The 10,558-nt window shown below is 34.2% G+C and overlaps 1 long non-coding RNA gene across 1 annotated transcript; it reads left to right on the plus strand.

Annotated features, from left to right (window-relative positions):
* Nucleotides 1-2,559: 2,559 nt before the first annotated feature.
* On the plus strand, nt 2,560-3,739 carry LOC149497448 (uncharacterized). The gene is made up of 2 exons (XR_016320189.1): nt 2,560-2,749; nt 3,602-3,739. It is a non-coding gene; the product is annotated as an uncharacterized LOC149497448 (long non-coding RNA).
* The last annotated feature ends 6,819 nt before the right edge of the window (nt 3,740-10,558 follow it).

Here is a 10,558-nt window from a genome sequence, read left to right on the forward strand (position 1 = left end):
TTCTAATCTTACAAGTAATATTCAGCTAAAGATGTAATCTATTTATATTAAACCAACGTACCAAGAGTAATTTTTTTTCAATTTGATAAAATTATCCTTTACACTTTACTGGTCTTCTTCTATCCTGCTCATCTGGAAAGATATCTTGAAGGACAAAATATGAGGACCAAAACGAATAGCAATTATTCACTTCATTGTTCCCTGACTTGAGAAAAATACTAGAATATTCTTCGATCCAATTATTGTAAATAAATTGGAAAATCGAAACTAGAAAAAATCTCTTCAAGTATTTTATTGATGCAATTGGAAAAAAAAATTAAAGAAAATTTCTTGAGCAACAGAATACGTTTCTGTCATATTATTGATTGATTCAAGTAAGTCTTCGAAATATTACAAGTTGACCACTAAGTCTTCGAAATATACGAAGACTTATTACTTAACTATAGTGTTAAATCAAAATCATCAATTTTATATTCATCCACAAATATAAATCACCATTGCCGTAGTTATTTTCTATAGAAAATTTTATTTTTTTAACATTACCTTTTTACCCATTTCGATAACTGAAATCCAAATTTTATTGTTATTAATGGAACTCCTAATATTTTTAGGAACTTAATCGTAATTTATCTAAAAACTGTATATTTCTTAGTGACTATTAATGATATTTTATCTAAGATTGAGAGAAATTGCTCCTAATTCTACAGAAACGAGATAGTAAAAAATATTGCTCCACCCCAAGGCATAGTTTAATGGTAAGTGCATACGATATGGCAATAGATCCAAGTTCGAAACTTTCCTTCTCAATACTAAAAAAAATACACCTCAATTCTAATCTATCACTTACCCATACTATATAAAAGTAGGAATGAGGGAGAATAATGAGATTACCAGTAATAAAATATTCTAAGTCATTAGATAATCATGGGAAAATTATTATTTCGTCCCTGAAGTTTTACATAATTATTTAAGTAGTCCTCGACATTTATACATATATTTATAACGTCCCTGAGGTTTGCCACCGTCATATTAATTGGTCCTTCCGTCAAAAAATTACACTTTTTTCGTTAATTTTGAGAAGAAAAGACGAAATTATCCTTTGGAAAAATAATTATTTCATCCCTGAGGTTTTCCATAATTATTAAGTAGTCCCCTACATTTATACAAATATTTATAACGTCCATGAGGTTTACTTCTGTCGTATTAATTAGTCCTTCCATAAAAAAAATACATTTTTTCTGTTAATTTTGAATAGAAAAGACGAAGTTATCCTTTATAAGTTTTCATTGACATTATTATTAATCTCTTTCCTCTAAAATACCTGAAACTCACATTTTCACCATCTTCCTCAACCCAACGCGGTCTTCATTGCCACCACCGTGTCTCTGTTAAGTATCATCTTCATAACCAGATCACCAACAAAACTAAGAGAAAAAATAATTATTTCGTCGCTGAGGTTTTCCATAATTATTTAAGTAATCCCCGCCATTTATATAAATATTTATAACGTCCCTGAGGTTACTTCCATCATATTGCTTGGTCCTTCCGTCCAAAAAACACACTTTTTGCTGTTAATTTTTAATAGAATGACCAAACTAACCTAAATCCTCTAATCAATGAGAGAGAGATAAATGGATAAAGGGTGATGATGGCTTGATTGAGTTTTGATGTTGGGTTTTAGTTTTGGTGGTGATCTGGTTATGGAAATGATAGTTTTCATTGACACGGTGGTGGCAATGAAGACCGCGTTGGATTGAGGAAGATCGTGAAAATGTGAGTTTCAGGTATTTTAGAGGAAAGGGATTAATAATAATGTCAATCAAAACTTATAAAGGATAATTTCGTCTTTTCCACTCAAAATTAACGGAAAAAGTTTATTTTTTTATGGAAAGACCAATTAATATGACAGAACTAAACCTCAGAGACGTTATAAATATTTGTATAAATGTAGGGGATTACTTAATTGAAACAACCTGAATTTTTATTTTCAAAGATTTTTCAATTAAATTTAATAAACCGACAGCCTGGAAATTTTATTTCAATATTTTAATGCGAACACTGTGAGAAATCGAACCGAAAACCGATTGAAAAAGTCGAAAACCAATTGAAAATCAAAGATTTGGGTCGAATCGAACCGAATCGAACCGGTTCGACCCAAACCATCTAGAAAATTCCCTTTCTTTTTTTTTTCCCAGCGCTGCACCTCTCTACTCCTCACCATCACAGCAGCGCCTCCCCCTTCCTCTTCTTCTTCTTCTTCTTTCTTTCTTTCTTTCTTTCTTTCTTTCCCTTTTCTTCTTCCTCTCTTCTTCTTTCTTGCTGTGACTGCGCCTGCGTCGACCTTAGCCAGCAACAGCAGAGGCGCGATCCACAGCCAGTCGCACCGCCTCCATCGCGCGCAGCACCGCCTCGCCGCTCCTCCGCGCGCCACAGCCAGCGGCTCCGCCTGCAGCAACGCTTCATCCTCGGCCAGATCGCAGCGCCACAGCTCCTCGAGTTCATCGCGCCACCACAGCCCCTTCTACTTCCGGTCAAGCGAGCGCGGCGCCACCACGTCGCACCACCATCCTTGCTGTCCAGTAGATCGCGCCACTTGCTCGCAGTCCCGATGCGCGTAGCTCCGATCTAGCACGCGTAAACATTTCCGATCTAGCGAAATTCAACAAAAAGAATTATACTTGGGATCGCCCGAGTCCATCTAGTGCTCCTCCAGGACAGAATCAAAGCTAGAACTTCGCTCTCCATCACAGTGAGTAATAATAAATAATGCATATCAACACTGCATTTGCATAACATTTATTCATAAACCTTATATTTTTATTTGTAATTTACAATATATTATAAGTATTTTATCATATATATTATGTTACGATCACTATAATTATACTTATATATAATTGTGCATTTGGATGAAATTGGTGTATTATGATGAATGAATTGTCTGATTATTTGTGCTGTGGCTATGCTGTGATTTGTTTGTGTGGAATTGGGATGAAGTGGGTCACCATGGGTTTGTGAGAATGGTATATGTGATATGGATCCTGAATATGATATGAAATTTGGCCGGGTAAATGGGAGATCGGCGCCCCCGTGTGCACCTACTGCTATGATCTGTGTGATATGGAAAACCACAGGTTGGTTTCTTTATTGGGCGCACCTGATAATCTAGATTTGATCGCAGCCCGCATGGTGGCCTCCTGTTGTGAGCGCCTGATGATCTAGATTTGATGGAGACGACCGGGTTACCTCCTGTTGGTATGAAAAAAAAGAAAAGAGAGAATGGAAAAATAATGAGAGGGCTGGTCAAGTGAGGATTAGACCGGTCAGCTAGTATGGGGGATCGGCTCCCTGGTGCACATGTGAGAGGATGAGCCATGTGGGAGGACGGCTCATCGGGGGTTCGGTGACTCCACTGACTAATTTCCACGTGATGTGATTATTTGAAGGTGATATTGTTTGTGGGTGCTGATGTGATGCCATATAATTGACTGTTGTGTGTTCATTCAGTATACTAGGGTGCATTTTGCGTGATTGTATGTGGTGTGTATTATTTATTATTATTCACTGAGTTGCAAAACTCACCCCCCAATAAACCTCTCAGGTACTAGGAAGCAGCGGATTCAACTGAAGCTCTGCAATCTTCTCCGCAGAGTTATAAATGTAAACTTTATATTTCTGTTATTTAATTTTGGATGTATAAATTATTCTATTATCAGAATATTATTGAACTCCGCAGTTATAGGGTCGTGTATTTCCAATTGGGTCTTGTCGTATGCGTTATTTTATAAACGGTTGGTTGTATTATTAGACATAGGAGAACCAGTATGCCCATATTATGAACGTGATTGATAATGATTAGGCCCAAACTAAATTTTATTGGAGATAATTAAAATTGGGCTGGATTGTATAACATTTATTTACATTTATATCTTAACTTGTATGGGCTTACTGTTCCTATTAAATGGTATGGAATGTATAGTTAATTAATTAGGCTTACTACGGGCCTCGGGGGCCTTATGCTTACCTGGGCCCTAGTGCCGGTCCGGCCCACGAAAACGGGTCGTGACAAAGGTGGTATCATAGCAAAAGTTCACAAGTCTAGATGTAACTGCGGAGTAATTCCTGTCATGTCTTAACATAGTCTTCCTTGCTTTCCCCTTCAGCGTTATTCGCAGCTAGGTTCAAGTCAAGTTGTCTAATGATTAAAAATTTATATCCTTCACTACAAAAAAAACGCTCAATTGCGACCGATTTTTGCGACCGACATATAAGGGTCGCAATTTTGCGACCGATTTGCGACTTCTAGTACATCGGTCGCTAATATTGGCGCTGAAAAATTCCCGCGAGAATGGTTAGTGATTTGCGACCGCCTTACTACGGATTTGCGACCGATTTGCGACTACGTTTTATCGGTCGCAAAATTTCGCGCGTAAAAAATGCGGCAAAGTTCTGAGACCGATTTGAGACTGAATTGCGACTGATTGTTTTGCGACCGATATGTTTTGTCGCAAATCGGTCGCAAAACTTGTGCCTAGTCAAACGATGTCGGCTCATTAAAAATTGCGACCGAGTTTATGGAAATTGCGACCGATAAGTCGGTCGCAAAAATTAGGGCTTTAAACAAGCCGCGCCCTCTCTTTTTTCTTTCTTCTTCTTTCTCTCTTCTCCTTCTCCTCTCCTCTCCTCTGTCCGCAGCGCCACACAGCCCCTTCCTCACACCGTTCCAGCTCGCCTGACGCCGCCAGCCCCGCCCCCTTTGCTCTCTGCCAGCCACACAGGTTAGTTTTATTTTGCGATTAATTTGTCAAAATTTTTTTTTTCGAATTTATTTATTTTTCGAATTTATTTATTTTTATTATATTAAGTTATATATGGTTGATTTTGTATATTGTTGTTAGAATTTTGTATATGGTTGCGATTAATTTATTTTGTATATGGTTAATTTATTTTATTATTATTATAATTATTAGCTAGTATTATTGCTGTTGTTATTATTATTATTATTATTATTATTATTATTATTATTATTATTATTATTATTATTATTATTATTGTGATTGTTATTATTATTATTATTATTATTATTATTATTATTATTATTATTATTATTGTTATTATTATAATTATTACTGCTATTCTTATTATTATTATTATTATTATTGTTATTATTATAATTATTATATACTGTTGTTCTTATTATTATTATTATTATTATTATTATTATTATTATTATTATTATTATTATTATTGTTATTATTAAAATTATTACTACTGTTCTTCTTCTTCTTCTTCTTATTATTATTATTATTATTATTATTATTATTATTATTATTATTATTATTATTATTAGTATTAGTATTATTAGTATTATTGTTGTTGTTATTAATATTATTATTAATGTTATTATTATTATTATTGTGATTGTAATTATTATTATTATTATTATTATTAGTATTATTGTAGCTTCATATAATAATAATAATAATGTTAGGAATAATAATAATTTTATTACTGAATATAAAATTGTAGCTTCATAAAATTTTATTATTAGTATTGTAGCTTTATTATTATTATAATTTTATTATTTTAGCTTCATAAAATCTCCATAACCCGTAGATAATTATTTTATTATTTCATTATATTACTATTTCGAAAAGTTTTTAATTTGCAGCTTGATATTAAAACCTAATTGAAAGTACTTTTTGTAAAATGTTAGGAATAATAATAATTGAGAGAAAATTTATATTGTATTCAAAGTTGAAGGAGAAAGAGAAGAATTTTTATGGTATTGAAATTAATGTTCTTGTCTCTATTTAATTATCTATAAACCATAATTATTTATATTTAAATGTCTAATTATCAATTTATCGATTTAAATAATTTTAAATAATTGTGTAAAGTAGAATGCACAACAACAATTTGATTGTATAAATTTCATGTGGCGTTCTTTCTCCTTTTGCCCATGTCATTTTTGGACCTCCAAAACTAAGATTGGATATGCATTTTATTAAAAAATAATAATTATCTATAAAAGACATGTACATGCTAGCTAGCTTAATCGTCCAAGAAATTAACGGTGAGTATACCAATCTAATCACATGAAAATAATGTATCCTGCACTCTTCAGTTTGTAAACTGTCATAAAAAGCAACCTTTTTTTTTTGTTTTTTACCATGTAGTGAAAGAAGATGATCAAAGACAATTGAGAGAAAAACATTGAGTGCAGTTTTATATTCAAAACTCTGTATTTAGGGATTTTAAAATCCTTGGATTAAAAGTTAACCCCAAATAATTAGTTGCGACTTACAAAGTTACTGAGTTGTTGCAAATTCTCACCGTAATCTTACTTTTAGGATGCTAATAAATCTAAGTTTTAAAATGAGAGTGCCAAGAGGATAAAGTTTATTTTAGACTGATTTAAGCCTTTTGTGTATAAAATGATAAGTTATATGTTAGTTGAGATTTTTTTTTATAATTAAGGATATTTAATTTTTATGATATTAATAATAAAAATTTTCAAATGAATAGAAGATTATATTTTTTTTAAAATATATTTTTAGATTTCTTTTATTTACTTTAATAATATTTTTAATTTATAATTGGGCGCTCTTGAATCAATCTTCTAGATACGTCCCTTTCTACAATTTTTACCTGTCTTAAAAACAACCTCCTTAACATTTTTTTTCAAAGGTATTACTATCTTTTTACAACAATTACAACGTGGCCAGTGTCTCTGGCACAAATTGTGCCAAAAGTATTTACGGAAAAGAATAATTACATGGATAAGGTTAACTTTTTAGTCAAAAAATCCATTAACACGCACCGTCAAGCAAAGGAGGAATCTAACTAGAAAGCGTTGTACTCGTACTACTACTACTACTATTAACGATGTAAGACTGCTATGGAACAATAGAATATTATATATTCTAAAGACCTATATATATGTAATGAATAGAGGGATCATAATGATATTACCTTATTAGATATTGAGATTTTATCTCCACGAGTCTCGTGCGAATGATTATTCTTCCTAAGCAATAAAAAGAATAAAAATACAATAATGAGCGATGTAATCACTTATCTTATTCACTCAAAAACAGAAATTATATTAAAAACATACTTTGAATTTTTCATTTTTTTTAAATTTTCACTCATTAATTCTAATGAAAAATCTTTTGGATATAGTTCTATTGATATTTAAAAGGAATAAAAAAATTGTCATAGGAGGCACATTATGAGAAAATGACATATAACTATATGAGCAAAATGAGAATATAATATAGAATATAATGAGAATATATTTATACACTTCGTTCAAGTTTCAAAGTCTGCTTTGATAGAATATAATATAGATTTTTGAAGAATAATTGGAATTTATATAAACTATTTTTTGTGTGTTTAGGTTATTACATGTTCTTAATTATTGGCAACTCTTTCTTGATAAGTTTTGGCTGTGTTTTTCTTTAATTTATATTATTGTCATTATTACTCTTAAGTATGTTTTTGACTTAAATGAATGATGAGTTTGGATTGGAGGCCTAGTAGTGGCCATATTGCCTTTGGAGAATGTTGGTATGATATAGAAGTGTTTATTGATTTGTTTTTGTATTTGAGTTGAGATTTGATTGTGTTGTGTCGAAATGCTGCCGAATTTTTTTCCGGAAAATTCAATAATTGGAATAGTACACTGACCTTTATTATAGTAGTCTTTGTATTCAATAAATGAACTTAGTGATTTTACATTTATATATAGTTATCCTTATTATAGAAATAACCTTAGTTAGTTATAAGTGTTGCAAATTGAACTTTACATTAGGTGCATGTTTTCAGGATGATTTAGAATGTGAATGGTTTGATCCTACGCCAAACATTGGCACGAAGGTTCATCCTAAGTATAATCTGGTTGATATTAATCAAAGAAGAAGATATACAACGTATGAACCTTTTGTTTTGGCAATGCAAGCTGCACAAGTGTACTATGTCCCATATCCATCGTTTAAACGAGATAGATGCGATTGGATGGCAGTGTGTAAAATCAAGGCTAGATCAGTTGTTCATGCACTTGAAATGAAACAATCTTCTTCACTCGCAGTATCGGAGGCATTTCAAGAAGTTAGGGTTGAAACGCAACCGATGCAAGTTGTTGAAGATTTAACAGATAGGTTGGATGATGAAAGCCGATCTTATGTTGAAATAGGAGCATCAGATGATGAAGAGGAAGAAGACGAATATGAAGAAGAGGAAGCTGATGAAGAGGAGGAAGCAGATGATATTGAAGACACTTAAAACTTAGAGCAATTTTACTGTTACAAATTGATAAATGTATATGCAATTAATATTATTAATGAAGAATTTCAATGGCATTCACTTTGTTCGCTCGTATTTACCACATGTTCTACAATTCATATAATTGTATAAATTCATTTTATCTAGGTTCTGATATCTGCAGTACAGATGGCTAGAGGCAGAGCGTTTGATTCTGACGCGTCCGGCAGTGGTTCGCGTGGAGGTCGTGGACCTGGACGCAGTGCCCGTGGACGAGTAGGGTCGATCCCTCGTCCTTCGTCAGGTACGTCTGGGGCTTCGTCATCTGCTCAGCGACCAGTACTGCCGCCATCACATCCTTCTTCAGGTACGTCTGGGGCTTCATCCTCTGCTCAGCGTCCAGTACTACCGCCATCACAGCCTTCTGCTCCTTCCTCTTCTGCTCCTTCCTCTTCTACCCCCGTTTCTGGACCATTACAGACTCCAGCAGCTGCACAGTCACCCACTGTGCAAGGTAATCATAAATGTCATAACTGTCATTTTAATTATATATTAATTATCTAGAAATGTATAACATTTGTCATTTATTTTGCAGCTTCATCAGATCCACGTATCACCCTCAGTTTGGTAGCGGGACAGTAAGTACTTATTCAGATTTTCTGTAGGCATATTTTGTAATTATATTTTGTACTTATTCATATCTGTGATGCTTTCGTGTAATTATATTTCACTTCTGTTTTTTTTTTTTCAGCATATATCCATCTTCAAATTTTGAAGATAATCAAGCTACAGCTGCATAAAGAAGGATACACATGAGATGCCGTACCACAAGAGGCGAGAGACTTTTATTGGGAGGAGTTCCAGGTACTCTTTGGTTTAAGCTATATCATCATTCAATGTTTACAATTCAAGATAAATCCTTAGTGTTTAAACACTATATTTCATTTTTTTGCAGAAACATTTCATATGGGACGAGGCCATTACAGCTATGCTGAAAGTAGCCTGGAGAAGATATGCGCCGATCGATACGCTGACTTCACGTATAGGATGAGAAAAAGCGGTAAGAAGCAGCAGTGCGTGTCTCAGGAGATATGGGAGAGCTGGCAAAAGGCTTGGGAGGATCCTGCATTCAAGAGAAAGCGGGAGATATTTGCACAAAACAGGCATAGTGAGACTGGCGGTGATGGAGCAGGACCTTCGCGACACACAGGCGGATCTATATCTGCTATAGAGACAGCTCGATTATTAGTAAGTGACCTAGTCCATTTACAATAAACTGATGTTTAATGAAAGGACATTATATATATTAATATATCATGAATAAAAATTTATTACAGGCTAAAGAATTAGGTCGTGAGCCCACACCGATGGAGGTCTTTACATACACTCACACGAAGGACCACGATCGTAATACCTTTGTCGACAGACGTGCGCTGAGCGTCAATGTAAGTAACAATGAATAATATTTACATTTACCCTCTAATCATTGCGAAGATGTACAAAGTTCAATATAATAAAGCTTGCAATTGCATTGATTAATTAATTTTTTATTTTCAGGAGAACTATACTACAGCTCGGGAGCGTATTGTTACTTCTCAGACCGATGAATCCGAAGCTGAGTCAAGAATTGACGAGGTAGCGCTTTATCTCGAGGCTGTAGGGGGCGAGAAGAAGAGGAAGGTATACGGCATCGGGTCTCAGGCATCACAGTTTTACACTGGCTCAGCAGCTCACGCTTCTACAGCCAGCGCAACACCGCAGTCGGAGCACACTGACTCGCACTATGATGATGATATACGGGCTCAGCTTGCTGATCAGCAGAGACAGATTGCAGAGCTTAGAGCGCATGTGCTGCGGCTGTCCGGTGAGCACCGTGCTGGTACTTCTTCCTCTGATCCTGCGCCTGCTACAGACCGACATGTTTCGACGTCTCAGCAGCAGCCACTATCGGCTCCTGATCCCGATGCTGCAGGCGATACCTTGCTCACCCCTCCTGGCGCTACATCACATCCAGCAGGTACTCCTCCCGGCGATCCGACATCGGATCCTGCAGATGAGCAGCAGCATATATAGATTTGATTTCTGACCTTTTATTTTTTCATTTGTATTTTCATTTTTTAATTTGTTCAGAACAATAAAAATTACATTTTTATACTGTTCTTGAATTGCGTGTGTGTATATATGCATTTATGTCAACTTTCACAGGTGTAGAAAAATTTTGGTTTCAAAATAATATTTAATTTTTTTTATTCCCTTTTTCATTTTTGCGACCGATTTGATACCAAAAAAAAAT

This window comes from Jatropha curcas, chromosome 3 (genome assembly GCF_041381405.1).
Source record: "Jatropha curcas cultivar XTBG-Jc1 chromosome 3, XTBG_Jcur_1.0, whole genome shotgun sequence".
Classification (NCBI taxonomy): Eukaryota; Viridiplantae; Streptophyta; class Magnoliopsida; order Malpighiales; family Euphorbiaceae; genus Jatropha; species Jatropha curcas.